The following is a 14,832-nucleotide window of genomic DNA, read 5'->3' as shown; positions in this document are numbered from 1 at the left end:
AACAGCAAAAGCAGAAGGAAACTTGGAAACACACGTGGGATGTTGATGTGGTGCACGCACTCCTGCACCCTTGCCTTGGGCTTTGAGCTTTGGAGCCTGGAAATTTGATTTCCTGGACAATGTGTCCCCAGAAGGGGTTGCTGAGTCTTGCCACACCTGAGGAAGTGGCAATAGTATTTTACACAAAAGAAAGCAGGTGTCCAGTTGCCAAAATAAATGGAAATTTGAATTTGTGGCCATGTGCAGCTCTTCAGGACAAAACCTGGCTCTGTGTGGAGCAAGGAGAGGCAGCTGAGCTGTGCCAGGACATTGATAACCCTGTTCCACAGCTCTGAGCACTGGCCCAGAGCTCAGCTCAGTTGCCTTCCCAAGCCCCCAGGGTGGGCATGGAGACCCATCTCTGACGCTGTGAGCGTTTCACAGAGCATTTCCTTGGCTGAAGGACTCTGGAGTGGATGTTCCCCCTCTCTCTGCAAAGCCCCCTCCCTGACTGAGCAGCAGCACAGGGAAGCCCTCCTGTGCCATGAATAATTCATCTCCAGCGTGTGCACGGGGTTGGAGCCTGACCCAGACAGATTTTTAGGGAAGTAAGTGAGCATCCTGCCATTGGTGCCAGTGCTGGTGGCTGCTCCATGGAGGATGAGCTGGAGCGGTGCCATCAGTCAGCGGGAGGGATGGCAGAGCTGCTGCCCCTCCTGCAAAGGGGGCCTGCCTGAAATTCCCTTAACCGTCACTCACAGGCTTGTTTTTCCAGGAAAATGGCTTTTATTTGTTGTGAATTCTTCATACAGAACAAAACCTAAATAATGTAACATATTCTGGGCTCTGGGCAGATAAAAATTGAAAGGGCCGGGGTGTTTGTGCAAGTGGAATGATAGTGACAAGCACCACATGGGGTCCTCGAGGAGGGTGTCGGGGGACTTGATCCCCCATAAAATGATGAAAGACTCTGATGTAATGGTGGTCTGTGAAACAATTCAAACATAAATGCCACTTTCTGTCCCATTAGCAAATGACTGCCATTGTAACAGGATTTTTTATTTTTTTGATATGTGTTTTGAGCACACTGAGACCAAAAACTTGTATTGTGATAGTGCTGCAGGAAGATTTAAAGGTTGTGGTGGACTAAAAATTGAAATGCAAATCACACTTTCCCACAACCTCCTGCTGAGGCCCAAATTTTTATAGATCAGATCCTGCAGTCCTGATGAAGAATCAGTGATCTGCCTTTCCTGGGATTCACAAATTAGTTGCAGTCCAAGGTATCATTTCCTATGACAGAATTGTAACTTAGCAGGTGAAAGTTTGTCACTGAAGACAGTCCCCTGATCTTCCATTAATTTTTCCAACTGCAGTGCCACTAAGGATCCTTTCCTAGACAATGCAAGCACACACATCACAGCTCCCCACTCTGCAACATGCTCTTGCTGAATATAAACACACTGTATATATTGATCCTCTCCCCCTTGCTTTCTTTCTCCCCCAGCGTGCAGGTGGTAAAACACTGTCTGCCATGAACTTCATCAGGAAAAAAAAAAGAAGAAAAAGCTGTGGTTTGGAAGCTGCTGGATGGCAAACTGCAGGCTGGGAATGTGGCTGCCAAAACCACCACAAGGAGAGTGGGGCATAGAGGCACTTGTGGAGAATTCTGTTTGCTAATTGCGCACGGAATTTCAGGTAAGGAACATCCAGCGTAATTTGTTATAACAGGGAATGCCCTGGGTTTTGCTTTCCAGGGTGGCTTTTTTGCATCATTATTACTTTTATTTTTACTGCTGCCATTACAAATGGCCAGTTCTCTGTGGCTGGGAGCACACTTCACAGAGGGGCTGTGGGGCAGCACAGGACGTTTTTAGCCACACACACAACAGGCAGTACCAGCACGTATCTCCAGGCCCTGCTGTACGCCAGGGCAGGATCTGTTCCTGGCTGTGAGAGGACGGATTCCTCTCAATGCTTCACCTCTCCAAACACAGGAATGTGCTGTGGGTTCCCAAGTGCTGCTTGTGGGCTCAGTTTGTCACAGTTCTGAGCTGGTTCTCAGTGCCCTGAACTGCTGAGGCTTCCCAGGAACTGTTCTGGTCATCCCTTTCCCTTCCAGCTATTTAGAGGTTCCTTCGATGCAAAACTGCGCTGGAAATTATCTCCAGCAGTGATCACAAGCTCCGAGTCCCTCTGCTTTGCATCTAGTTGCCATCCTGAAACTTTAACTAGTCCTACAACTTACTGCTAATTAGCTCCCAGCTAATAGTGCTGGCTACCAGTGCTGCAGCATTCAGGAGTCCGTGGGCATTAACGGGAATTGGCATTTGTTGATGGCCATGGTGGGAGCTGCCTGTCTGCAGCATTTCAGGGGTCCCTGTTGCTGGAATGTTGATTGCCTCCTCCAGTAATTAGCACTGACACTGAGCAAGTTTTTCAGAGGTCTCACTTGGCTGTGCAGAGCCCAAAGACACACTGGGCTCTGTCTGTGGTGAGGAGAGGCCAGTAATAATGTATTTCCCAACAATAATGTATTTCCCAGCAATATCCCTCCTTATCTCCACTCCCCTGGCACAGGTAACACAGTGCCAAGGGATGGAGTCAGTGGCTCTCCTGCTGCACTTTTCCCTGCTTTGTTGTCCTGCATGCAGTGCTCTTTCACTGCTTTTTTAATGCATAGAGAACAATTTAAACATTTTAACTTAAAGTCAATTGCCTCCTTGGTTTGGGAATACGATGGCAGTTAAAATGCTGCGGGAATTTGGCACACCAGCAGTGAGTAACTCTGGTGGGCCTTTCCTTGCCTGTTAAAAGAGAGGGTGCATAATCAGAATTAAAGCACAGGGAATAGAGGCCCCTTGTAACTGTTGAGGGGTAGATGAGCACGTGGCCGGTGCTTCTTTAGGAACACCAACCGCCTGTTTGGAAAAAGAGGTGCTGGGGAATGTCGCTGTCTCCCTGGTCAGCTTCCCAAATCCGCTCTGCAGAGAGAGGCACGTGCTGCACATCCCACCCGCGGCTCTGGCTCAGCCTGGCGCTGGAAAAGGAGCTTTTTCCATGTGCTACTGTGGAGAGGAAGCTGCTCTCACCCTCACCCTAAGGAAGATGAGCTATAGGAATATACAAGGGGCTTTTTTTATAGCTCAGGGGCCAGGAGGGGAAGCAGTGGTCATGAGCAGAGACTGGAAGTTGGCTCGTTAAGTAAATCTCAGGCTGTAGCTGGTTTTAATTTATTTTTTGTTTTATGTGCAGGAGACTAGGCCTTGCAGGCCTGGCTAATATCAAAGCCTGGGGTTTTGTAGATTTTTAATCAAGGTCCACTTTGGGGGGTTCTGCTTTCAGGGCTTGTGGATGTGTAGGATTTTTTTGTCATGTTTTTCATTTTTTTCTTGCTGCAGTGTCTGGATTTCTTTAGTTCAACTTTTCCATTTTCAGACTTGAGCCAAGTGAGCTATTTCAAATTACCCAGCACTTTCCAGGGATTTTTTTGTTGTTGTTGTTTGGGGGTTTTTTGGTTTGGGATATTTCTTTTTTTTTTTTTTTTTTTTTTTCTAGCAGACTTGCAGTCCAGTTTCTCTGAAAATCACAGATGGCATTGCAATCCTACCCCATTACCTCTCGCTAATTTGGCATTCTTTGCACTGTCTGAGTATTTTATTGTTCATCAAATCTGTATGAAAGGACTTTTATATAAATTTTTTGTTTGTTTTGTCCCTCTGCTGGCAGGAAAAGTAAATCCCAAAGTATTTCAGCAGGTGCTATCAATATGCAAATAATGGAGAGTACACTGGGTCTAATAGACCTCCCAACTACATGGGAGGTGTCGCTGTTGGAGCAAATTAGCTTTCTGTAATTTGCATGCTTTCCACAGCCTCCTGGGATTATATTTTAGATCAGAGACAATAAAAGCATATGCTGTTAGTTTTAAATGTAACTAATTTTAGACTTTGAAACCATTTTAACCTAACTTCTTAGTGTTAAACTGTTATTTGCACAGAAACTTTCCACAGAGCTTGTAATTTGCACAGCCTTTCTGTTCCCCCATTAACTGCTCCATCTCTCTTTCCAGGTTGAAAGAGAAGAAGGGAATCTGCCAGATGGCTGCATCCTGAAAAACAGGTATTTCTCACAAAACCAACTCCAGAATGTCCTAGCCTGGTTCTGAGTCTGCATTCAGGTCCTGATAGGGTCAAACGTCTTCCCTCCCCTTTGGCATCTCCATATGTTGTAAATCCATCCCGAAAGAATGCTGTGGTCCCTGCTGGCCGCTCACAGAGGGAAGAAGCTGCTCGTGGCATCAGAAAATCTTTGCTCACCCCGCAAAGCAAAGAGTCCCTGAGCTGATGTGGCACCAATGCCCAGTGTGGCTGCCTAGCCTGTGCCTGGTGAGAGTCTGCTGGGAAGCTCTGTTCGGAACAAACGGGAAGAGAAGCGAGGATTTCGCTGCAGGCTCAGTCTGTACAGTCAAATGTTGCTGACTTGCACTGGCACATTATCAATGGCACTTTCCAGCTGATACTGACAGCAGCAATTGCACTGTTGGTGCCTGGGCTTTGGGACAACGGGAATGATGGGGCATCACTCCCGTGCCCAAGGAGCTGTGTCTGAATCCCGGGTGCTGCCATGGCTGCTTCGTGCTGGACTGGCCAGGTGGGTGACACAGGGCAGCCACTCCAGCCCTGCCCCTTGTCCCCATCCTGCCCTTGTGGAGCTGGTAGGATCCAATTCCTGCTGCATGGAAGGACTGCAGTGAAGGCTGTGAGAGAGGAGCAGCAGGCCCAGCTGTGCCTCAGCAGCAGCAGACTGCAGAGGTGTCAGTCTGGGGAAGGTGCAGAGGCCGCCCTGGTGTTTTGTCCCCCTGCCAGCTGTCCGGGTGCCTGGAGGCTGTGATTTGGGAGTTCCCTGTGGCACAGCTGCTCCCTTGCTCGTAGATCTCTCTGCAGGGTTTCCAGGTCACTTGGGCTGTGGGGTGGTGGCCATCCTTTATTTCAGGAGGGACAGAGTTCAGGGGTAGGATCAGATGTGTAGAGGAGGTAGCAGCCAGGTAGAGATCAAGTTAGTGTTGTCAAACGTATTTCTGGCATGGGAAAGGTGAGTGTAGCAAAAGACTAAGTCTGAGAGGGGTCCTTTGAGACGAGAAACTCACGGGATGCAGCTCTGGCCATTCAGCAACATGTGGTGAGACTCTTCTGAATTTTTGGGGCCACAACTTTGCCATCAATGTTTTGTAAGTGTGTTTCACACAGACAATATTATGGAAGCAGTTTGTTTCCCAAGGAGTGTTCTTTAAAAGCTGGAAAATACTGGGTGCTAATTTTTTTCTCTCATCTCACCCTAAATGTTTTCCAGCATTAATACCAATGACCTCCCACTTCTGCTGCTTTTTATTAATGGGACGTGGCTTGCCTGTTCTAAGCCTGGGCACTGGAGCTGGAAACACTTGCTTTATTTAAAAATAAAAACAAAGAGAGAGAAAAAAGGGCTCTGATTACTCAGGTGTCGACAGAAAAAAACTGCGATGTTGTGCCAGATGGCTGCATTTGTGAAGCAGAGTGTAGTCAGAAGGAAAGTGGAAGGAGACAAGGCAAGCGTACATCAGGAGTGTGAAAACATGACCAAAATACCTTCAGCCTTGTTTCACCAACACTGGATTAGGAGGCAACTGTGGTGAGATCCAAGCAAAGCAGAAGGGGGGACACTGTTTGGAAAACAAAAATGTCTTTCACAAAAGCTTTGAATTAACAAAAATCAGGAGGTTTTGCATTAAATGGGCCAGTGCCTCAGAGCTCTCTGCCAAGTGCCACTGTGAAGTGCCACATGTGGCAGAGTAAAACAATGATGGCAGCAGGTTGTGTCCGGGCTCAGTGTCCACTGGAGCTGGATGTGGTGTGCCCAGGCATTGCTGAGTGCCCGCTATCCCGGTGACTCCGACACTGCCCAGCTCCTGCCACGGCTGCACGTGGCCGGGAAGCGTTTCCCAGTGATGCGGGAGCTGTGCTGGCTCCTCCCTGAGGAGGTGCCCTGAGGCACCTTCACAGCCGTGCTCGTGGCTCTGCCCCTGCCCACGCAGGCGGCACCCAGGAGCCCTCGTGTTGGGGGTCTGGGTTATGTCCACGCCAGAAGTGGGCACTTGTGATACCAGCACTGGCCGGTTTGTGCCTCAGGCTGTTTGGACTCGTTCCTCACCTCCTGCAGAAGCTTCACTCGACTTCTGCTGCCAGGACAGTCTGTGCCAAGCCTGTAAAAGCCGGGCCCTTGGCAGGCCTGTGGGCGGGGGCTTTATTACCCTTTTATATCCTGAAATGGAGCCTGGGCGCTTTCAGCTTTGCTTCCGTGCTGAAGCTTTTGGCTGTCACACAGGGCAAAGTTTAGAATAGTTTGATCTCAGACCACAGATCCAAATTTTTTTTTTTTTTTTCCATGCTTAAGCTGCCTCTGCGCAGGCTGCCTCGGAGCTCCACATTCTCTCCTCCCCTGTGGTGTCTCAGGGGAAATGGAGGCTCTGACATGGGCACAGAGGGGCCACTCTGAAGCTTTGGTCTCTTGGCCTTGGCTTTGGCTGTGTCTCTTGGTTTACAAACTTGGTGGTGCTTGGGTTTTGTCATGAGTCTGAAATCCTGGTGTGCTTAGGCTGCACTTTGATTAGAACAGGGCCAGGAAAATCTCTGTTAATTTTCACCCAAACCATTTCCGCACAGCTTTCTCACCTCCCAACCCCAAAGCTACTTCCCCTTTTCACAGGTACTTTCTAGCAATGAACTTCATCCACGGATACTGAAGGTAGGTTACATTTCCAACAACAGGTACAGAGAAAGTGGCAGGAACATGGATCTCCCTCTGATCCCTGCTCTGGTACAACTAAAGCTTGAATGTGAGTTTCATTCTTTTATTTTTGTAAAATCTGAATTTCTACACTAACTTTGGATCAAAAGTTTATTCTCCACACCAGGAAGCTGATTTTTTTTTTATTTGCTACAAACTTCATTGTCTTATTTAGGGAGTATGTTCACAATTGAGAAAGAATTGCCTTTATTAACAAATCAAAAGCTTGTGCTGTCAAAACTGAAATCGTTCTACCTTTTTATGTGCAAATTAGAGCTTCTGTCAAACCTTCAGCCATGGTGCATATAATTTGTGGAAATAGAAAAATATCTGGCTTAATATTAAAATATTCTGCATGAGGAAGGAAATATTTGAAGTGATGCATTGCAGTCAAGATTCTCGAAAAATCAGATTTGAAAGAAAGAAAGTGGTGCTTTAACAGAATTTATTTTCCCTACTTTTGCCAGAGTTTGGAGCAGTCCTTAAAAGTGTTATACAGGTCTCTGAATATCTGGTTGGATCATGGCCTTTGAGTGTGAACCAAGCTAAATCTAAGTGTGTCCAGGGCAGGGGAGCAGCAGCCGCTGGGTTTTTCCTTAGGAAAGGGTCACAAGATGTTTATTTTTTTAATTAATGGCAAAGGTACTGAGAAACTTTTGAGTCGATTAATTAAAGTTGGGGTAAAACAAAAAAAAGCAACTGTTGGTTTCAGCATGGTAACTTGTGTTTTGGAAGGTTGTAGAGAGGATAAAATTCTGATTACCTGAAGCTGGGCACTGGTTCTTTATTTAGGTTTCCGAATAAAGAGCTGTGTGCCCAGCAAGGTGAGGCACTGATGGACTGAATGTGAGCTCCTTCCAGCACAAACAGTTTGGGTTTGAGCCCAAGGCAGCCCACACTCACCCTGAGCCTGGATCTGCTGGTTTCTTTCTGCTTTTTGCAGCAACTTGTCCTGCTGGTGGCCTGGTTTTGTTGGAAGAACAAGGAAAACCCTGCAGAACCCCCTTCTCAGTGTGCTCACTCTCTTTAGCTGCATTTTGGCTTATTTGGTTTTTTCCCTAGCATCCCAGGAGGTTACTTCATGTTGAATTCCCAACTCTCCTGTGACCTGAGAGCCTTTCCCATGGCTCTTTGGGAGGAGGGTCCTGTCCAGGCAAGCTGTGTTTGCCCATCATTTTTTTTTCCAATTGCATGTGAGACTATCTCTGCCTGTCTTCAGGGAGGTTTTACTGGGGATGAATCCATTTTACCTCGTTATTGCCAAGGCCTGAACCAGGGACTTTTGCCCTTCTGCAGAGCTGAGAGGAGAGGAAGTGGCTGTTCCTTGAGGAGCAGCCTCACTCCCTGAAGTGGCAGTGCAATTACCCCATGGAAGAGGCTGCTGGAGCAGTGCGTTAGCAATGCCTGCATCCAGGCTGGGATGTGCCCATGGAATCCTAGTGCAGGTGGTGTTTCCAGCCACCTGGCTGAAGTGGGAGAGCCCTTCCCACCACACCAGTGCGATCACAACCACCCACTTCTGTGCAGAGGGTACAGAAAATATTCCATGAATTCCTGTCATTGTGTGCAGGCACCCAGAGCACTTGGTCCCCTACGACTTTATGCCAGTGTTGTTGTTGGTAATGCAGAATTCCAGCATCCAGGGTTTTAGTTCTTCTGGCTCATCTCTCCCAGGGGGTTCCTACAGGCTGAATGTGCAGTGCACTCAATGTGAAGGTGTTTATTAGGCCATTAGCCATAATTAATGGCAGGGCAGCTACTGAGGCTGTGGGCTGTCCCAGGTTTGCCCACGTTCTCTTTTCATACTCATGCCCCAGCATGAATTATATGATGTTCATATTCAGCCTCTCACCATTAGAGACCAGCAAAGTGGTTTGGGTTGGGATCTCCTATTTCAGGCCATAAACATATGATCCAGCCACCCCATAAAGTACATTCCTCCTGCTTTCCATGAATTCTCAGGCATAGCTGTGGCACGCAGCGGGTTTGGGTCTGGTCCCTCCAGGTGGAGAAAATCCTGCCCAGCAAAGCTGTAAGGCATGGTGTGAAAGAGGCGCTGGAGCTTCACCCAAACTGGTGAGTTTTGCCTCTGCTGCAGTCACAACTTCTGTGGATACTGTGCTGTTGCCCTGCTTCCATGCAGGGATTCAGGGACAAAGCTCTCCGAATGCCACGGTTTGCTGTGGTGGGAGGCACAGGAGGGAGGTGAAGGCACTGGAGAGCCAGGCACCTCCCTGGCAGCTCTTCCCCTGCCAGGAGTGCTGCAGCCTCATGCACTTGATCCTTTAATTGGCCCATGTGCAGGCTGGACAGCTCTCCCTTTATTATTGTTATTATTATGCAATCAGACACTACTTACTTACAGAATGTGCTGGAGATGCACTATTTATACAGAAACCATGTACACGGAGACCCATTTTCTCCATGGTGATTGCAGATAATGTGGAAAGCTCTGCTTTGATTCATTAGTAGAGCAAAAGAGATCGTCAGGATTATTTGGTATAATTCACAGCACTTCAAAATGCATATATTTTCATAATACTCTAAATCTATCACTTGGGCTGGTAACGCAAGCATGTGACGACTGCTTTGCAGTAGTGCTGTCATCTTAAAATTGGGGTGGTGCCATTTTTTTACTGGAACAGGCCAACCTGGATGTGTGGTGGGTGACCATTGTGCAGTATTTGTAGGACTGCACAGAGCTCACGAGGAACCCTGGCACCTCCAGAGCCCCCAGAGTCAAGAGCTTGGGGAACCACCAAGCTGAGAACCTGTTTTCATAGAATCATAGAATGGTTTGAGCTGGATAGGAATCTTGACGATCGTCCAGTTCCAACCCCCAAAAGAGGCACAAGCCAAAGAAAAAAATCTAAGGAATTTTGTTTCTTGGGTTGAAAATAGAACCACTGATAATTTTATTGAGTTCATTTTGTTTAGGAGAAAAGTATCTTTTAGTATTTCTTTTGGATAAAATTTTGTGCTGCATCTACTCAGTGTTATTTTCTGACAAGGTGAGTAAGCAAAACTCTTTCAGATTCCTTATTTCATATCCATTCCTTTCTTGCTTTATCAGGACCATCCTTGGGCTGCACTGGGCATTACTTCATCCAGGCCAGTACTGGACGAGCCTTGCTACTTACATTCACAACAAACATCCAGCTCTAGTAAAAATCTCTGAGTTTAAGCCCAGCTTTAAAGACACAGTTTCAAAAACTATTTCTAACCAGAGGTAACCTTTGGCAAATCTTTATCATTTCCAAGTATGGGTAGAGATTTTTTCCTAAAAAAAATGCAGATGGCAATTTCTGACAGCCATTTACAATTTTTTCACCCAACCATCGTGTGCATGTAGACCTCACCACCCTCACAGCAAGGTTTGTCCACTGGAGACAGGATTTAAAATATCACTGCTTTAAGTGATTAAACTTGCCTTACACTCCTGAGACCATCATGTGGGGGTTTATCCTTTTCTCCTTCCACCCCTCATCTCTCTGTGACTTTGCTGGGTGCTGTGGTGTATTTGCCCACCTCTGGAAATCAGCTGTATAATTTACATCTCTAACTTCAGTTGCTTACTGACCAGGGCTTTTCTTTTAGTATCACAGATTAAAATGTTCCAGTTGTCACCTGCAAATCTTCCTCGGCCCATCCTGGGAAAAGGAAATGTGGTCAGACAGGCTTTTCCCTCAGGTCCCAGCTCTCCCACCTTTACTAAACCCAAGGTTGCCTGTGTACCTGATTTCCCAACTCAATCCGTCTCTAATCAGTTATATATTTTTAAATAATTGTCTGAAAAATGGACAGAAATGATGAGGATCATTTACCAATGAGAGCTGCCTTCATTGCTGCCATTCCCCCATGTGTGTATTTGCTTCTCTGTCTTAACACCTGAAATGTTTGGGAAAAAATTTAAACATGGCCAATGACCACATTTAATGCAGGAACTCTGGCGCCTCTGGGCTCTGTATTTACAGCTCTGTCATGTTCCTTTCTTGTACTGACCTGGAGGATTTTTTTTTCTGATCTGATGAAAAGGTTGTCTGTCATGATGTGGTTATTGCAGCACAAAATACTGCCTAAAACTTTACCCTGAACAAATTTTGTACAAGGACAGTTTACCCCAGAATTCCAAAGGAGGTGAAATCCTCCTCATGCGCTCCAAAGGGGGACGCTGCTTGGGGTAAATAAAACTGGGGTGAGTCTCAAAATCCATCATGGAGCCTCAGTTTTAAGTGCACTTTCGGATCCTGGCTGAAGCCACTCTGCTCCAAGAGTTACTCCAGTGAACTTGGAGTTTATCATGGATTAACATGGATATTCATTGATGTACGAGTCAGAAATTTTAAAATTACATGTAATAATCATCGTGTGTGGCTTGAAAAACATTCAAGGTACTTTCAGCCTTATCAAATGATGCTGTTCAATGACTGTTGCCAACCACAAAGAGGAGTAATTTCTAATTAATTAGGATCTTCACAAATTTCACATCCCTTTCCACTCACATTGTCCATGAACAGATTGTGATTTTTAATTTTTTTTTTTTTTCCATTAGACATAATTATTCCCAAAGTCCTTTGTGGAGGGAGGGTGACTTTTCCTGCCTCTGTAGCTGGTTCAAAGGTAAGACATGGTATTTGGGAAGCAGACAGGAGGTGCTGTGCTCACAGACTGCTTATGTGGGGCTGGTTGTTTTCCCTGACTGAATGAACGTGACCTAGGGAAGTTTCTCCATTTAAATTCGTTGTGTTATTTGTTCAGAACTTCTGCAATTTTTTTACATGTTCTGGTTCACTCACTCTTAGAATGGTTGGAGGCAGCAAATGCAACTCCTGGCCCCCTTAAATCACAGGAAGTATTTCGTATGGCAGTGCAGGACTTCATTCTTTCAAACTGCAGAATCCTTAAACTAAATCCTTAACTAAAATGCAGAATCCGCTTAACTAATTAAGCACTTAACTATAACATATTTACTTACCCTGCTGCGTCCTTCGTCAGCCACTGCTCATGGGCCCTTTATGAGCAGTTACCTGAGCTACTCTCCCACCACTGTAAACAGGAACCTTCACTCTGGTAACTTTTTAAGAGCTGTAGTAAAAAAAAAAAAGAACGTCAAGAATTGCTTTTAAAGTCGAGTGCATGAGGCAGCTCCACTCCCCTGGCCAAAGGGAGGGCTGGGTGGTTTCTTTTTCAGTGAGACACAAAGCCAAGAGGGCTCTGTTTTCACATGCTAATGAAGCCCAAGGTGACAGGAATTTGGCATAGCCTGATCCGAGCAGTTCTGGGCCAGGATGGGACTGGCCAGGGCATTACATTGAAGCATCACTGAACACAAACCTACAGCCTGCTCCTAAAACTTCATCAGAAATTAATCCAGTGCCAAATGCCCTCTCCATAGCCCAGTTTTTTTGGCAAAGTGTTTTTCAGCATAAGTGATAAATATTTTGGTAATTTAAGAGCCCAGTGTCCAGACCTTGGATCATTTGCTTTCTTTCCAGAAATGCGTTGGAGGTGCTGAAAGTCTCCAAAACGTGTCCAGTGAGCTTCCCAGTGAGCTAAAGGGTACATTAACCTAGGGGAGATGCATTTCAGAGCACGTGTGCTGTACATCATTAGCATCATCTTCAAACTTTACAAGTGCTTCAGAAAAGAAAAATAAGAAAAAAGATCAGAGCAAATTATAACTTTTTAAAGCAAATTTTTAAAGTTCAGCACTTGTGTTCCAACATCATGCCCCTGAGGCACAAACACAACTGCCCCACACCGAAGTCAGTGGGGCTGCTCTGAATCCCAGTTTGGGGATGCTCTGACTGCTCGGGTGCCACAGGAACGATGGCTCTGCCAGGTTGGCTCTGTCCCAGGAATGCCACCCACTGCACTGGGCATGGGAAGATGTGTCCACAGCAGCTCCTGCAAAAACCAAGCAGAAAGCCCAACCTCTGCCAGACCAGGTGATTTAGTTACCTTCAGGTGAAGAGTGGCTGTTCTTTGCCACTTCTTTCTGGACAGGAATTCAGCTCTGCATTTTAACAGAAAACGCTGGAAATAAAGTATTTTCAGGTGAGGGGGAGAAATTCCAAGTTCTTTAAAATTACTGTGAAATTGATAAATAAACACAGGGTCTGGGATTCAATCACCTCCCTTTCCTTTCCCCCCCCCCCCAGAAAGCCATTCCCAGCTGGATTTTCCCCAAGATGTTAATACTGTGCTGGGTTTAATGCTGACTGAAGCAAGGTAGCAAGTGGCTATTGCAGGCCTGAGGTGCCTGTTCTGCCAGGGAACAGCGTGAGCTTTCAACGCAGCAAACAAGGTGAACTTTGTTGGGTCATCCATCTGCTTTTGCCTGCCTTGGCCAGGTATGTGCTCACAACAAGGATGACTTAATTCAGGATCAGTTTATTTGTACTTTCCTCCGTCAAGGCCTGATTAGTAAGGCTGGAAACAGTGTTCAACCCAAAGATGGGCTTTTTGGTGTTTTTTCTGGATAACAAGTTCTTCTTTTGAGGAACTGGTCTGAAGTTTGTAGTAGCAGCTTTGTAGGCAGTTTGTCTGCTCACAGAGCTGATGTTGCTGATTGTGAAACAAGAAGCTGAAACATTCTAGGTACAGCCAGGCAAAGGCAATCTTTCCATTTTCTGCTTCCTAGAGTGCACTTGCAAAGGAGAACACTTTTCAGTTGTTCCTCTTCAGCATGAATTCCTGTTCCATCTCCCTCATTACTCAGATCTAGTCCATCAGATCAGAGGCAGGAATACAGGCCTGTGTCTCTGTAATGTGACACACAACCAGCACTGAAAATGGGCTTTAAATGGTGCCACTGTGTTGATTTAGGTGGATTTTACCTGAGAAATAATATGCAAATTAAAGCATTACTCAAAAAGGTGTGCACCGTACTTAAAAATTTACCTTTAGTGCTCAGCATCCAAACATTCCTGTTTTCTGTTTCCAGTATTCATCACACTTCCCGTTGGTTTTCTTTCTTTAAATCTGATGCTGCTCCTAGGATGTATGTGCTTGTATTTGTGTGCATGTGTCGGCCCATGATTGTTTCTACTGCTAAAGCTGGCAATGTAGCTACTGTTTTCCAAGCTCAGTTACTATTTTGGCAAAGCATGGGTATTTGGGGATATGAAAACTGCTCAGCTGCCTTAAGGAAAAAAATTTTCCATAGGTTTTTGTTTCCATACTTTCCAGTTTTCCACTCATCAGCTGCAGGCTCATGTTGAAAAATGTCTTTCAGTGTCAGAACTTCAGAACTTGCAAACCCCAGCAATGGGGGGCAAGTTCACTGTCTCTGAGCAGGTCTGTCTGCTAATAAGGGAATAAATACAAGTAACACAAGCAGATGAATATTAACTAATACCAAAGCACACCTAACCCCTCTGAATTGCTTTCTCTGTTCACATTCTTGCCATTTGAGCAGCAGGGCAGCATCAGCTCTCCTCACATACTGCAGCCTGAGCAAACAGCTCCAAAGGGCCAAAAGAAGCAAATAAAATGTATTTGTTATTACGGCTGACCTTAGGCAGGCAGTATGTGGAGCTGCGGGAATCATCTGCGGAATCTCTGATTATAAGTATGGTGATAACTGGTAAAACTGTGCTGAACTACTGTGAAACAATTCAGGTAGTCAGCAAACAGGGCTAATTGCTAGTTTGGGGGAGATTATGGGTAATTTACTGCCCACTGAGGGCTTCTACCTAAAAATAAGCTTTTTTTTTTTCCTCCCTTTGGACAGCACTTGCATGCTAATGTAGAATTCCTGATGCAATTACATGTGAAGAGGACATTCAGATGCACTTCCATAAATGCCCTTCTGCTTCTTAATTACATTAACTGTCTTTGTAGATCCTTTGATAGAAACCATATTCTTCACTATTTTTTAAATGGAGAACAGGCCCTGAGCTAGACTGTGCCATTATCCAAGATGTCCCGATCAAAGGGCTGAGGGTAACACAATAAACACAAGGAAAGAAACTACTGCTGGTTTCCAACACAAACTTAACGGGAAAGTGTCAAGTGAGCAGCTAC

The 14,832-nt window shown here is 45.8% G+C and overlaps 1 long non-coding RNA gene across 2 annotated transcripts in view; it reads left to right on the top strand.

Annotated features, from left to right (window-relative positions):
- The window catches only part of LOC121672676, a 34,743-nt gene extending 21,586 nt beyond the window's left edge, over positions 1–13,157 (top strand). The window contains exons 2-6 of one of the 2 annotated variants that reach the window (XR_006018932.1): positions 1,487–1,677; positions 4,052–6,853; positions 8,767–8,880; positions 11,357–11,424; positions 12,966–13,157. This is a non-coding gene — a long non-coding RNA (uncharacterized LOC121672676). Of the gene's footprint in view, positions 1–1,486; positions 1,678–4,051; positions 6,854–8,766; positions 11,425–12,965 lie in introns of both variants that reach the window. The other variant, XR_006018931.1, reaches the window with a different exon arrangement.
- Positions 13,158–14,832: the final 1,675 nt, after the last annotated feature.

This window comes from Corvus kubaryi, unplaced genomic scaffold, assembly GCF_017639235.1.
Source record: "Corvus kubaryi isolate FWS band 111438036 unplaced genomic scaffold, C.kubaryi_AGA036_p1.0 64842, whole genome shotgun sequence".
NCBI lineage: Eukaryota > Metazoa > Chordata > Aves > Passeriformes > Corvidae > Corvus > Corvus kubaryi.
The sequence above is the reverse complement of the archived record's forward strand: the minus strand, read 5'-3'. Positions and strand labels throughout refer to the sequence as shown.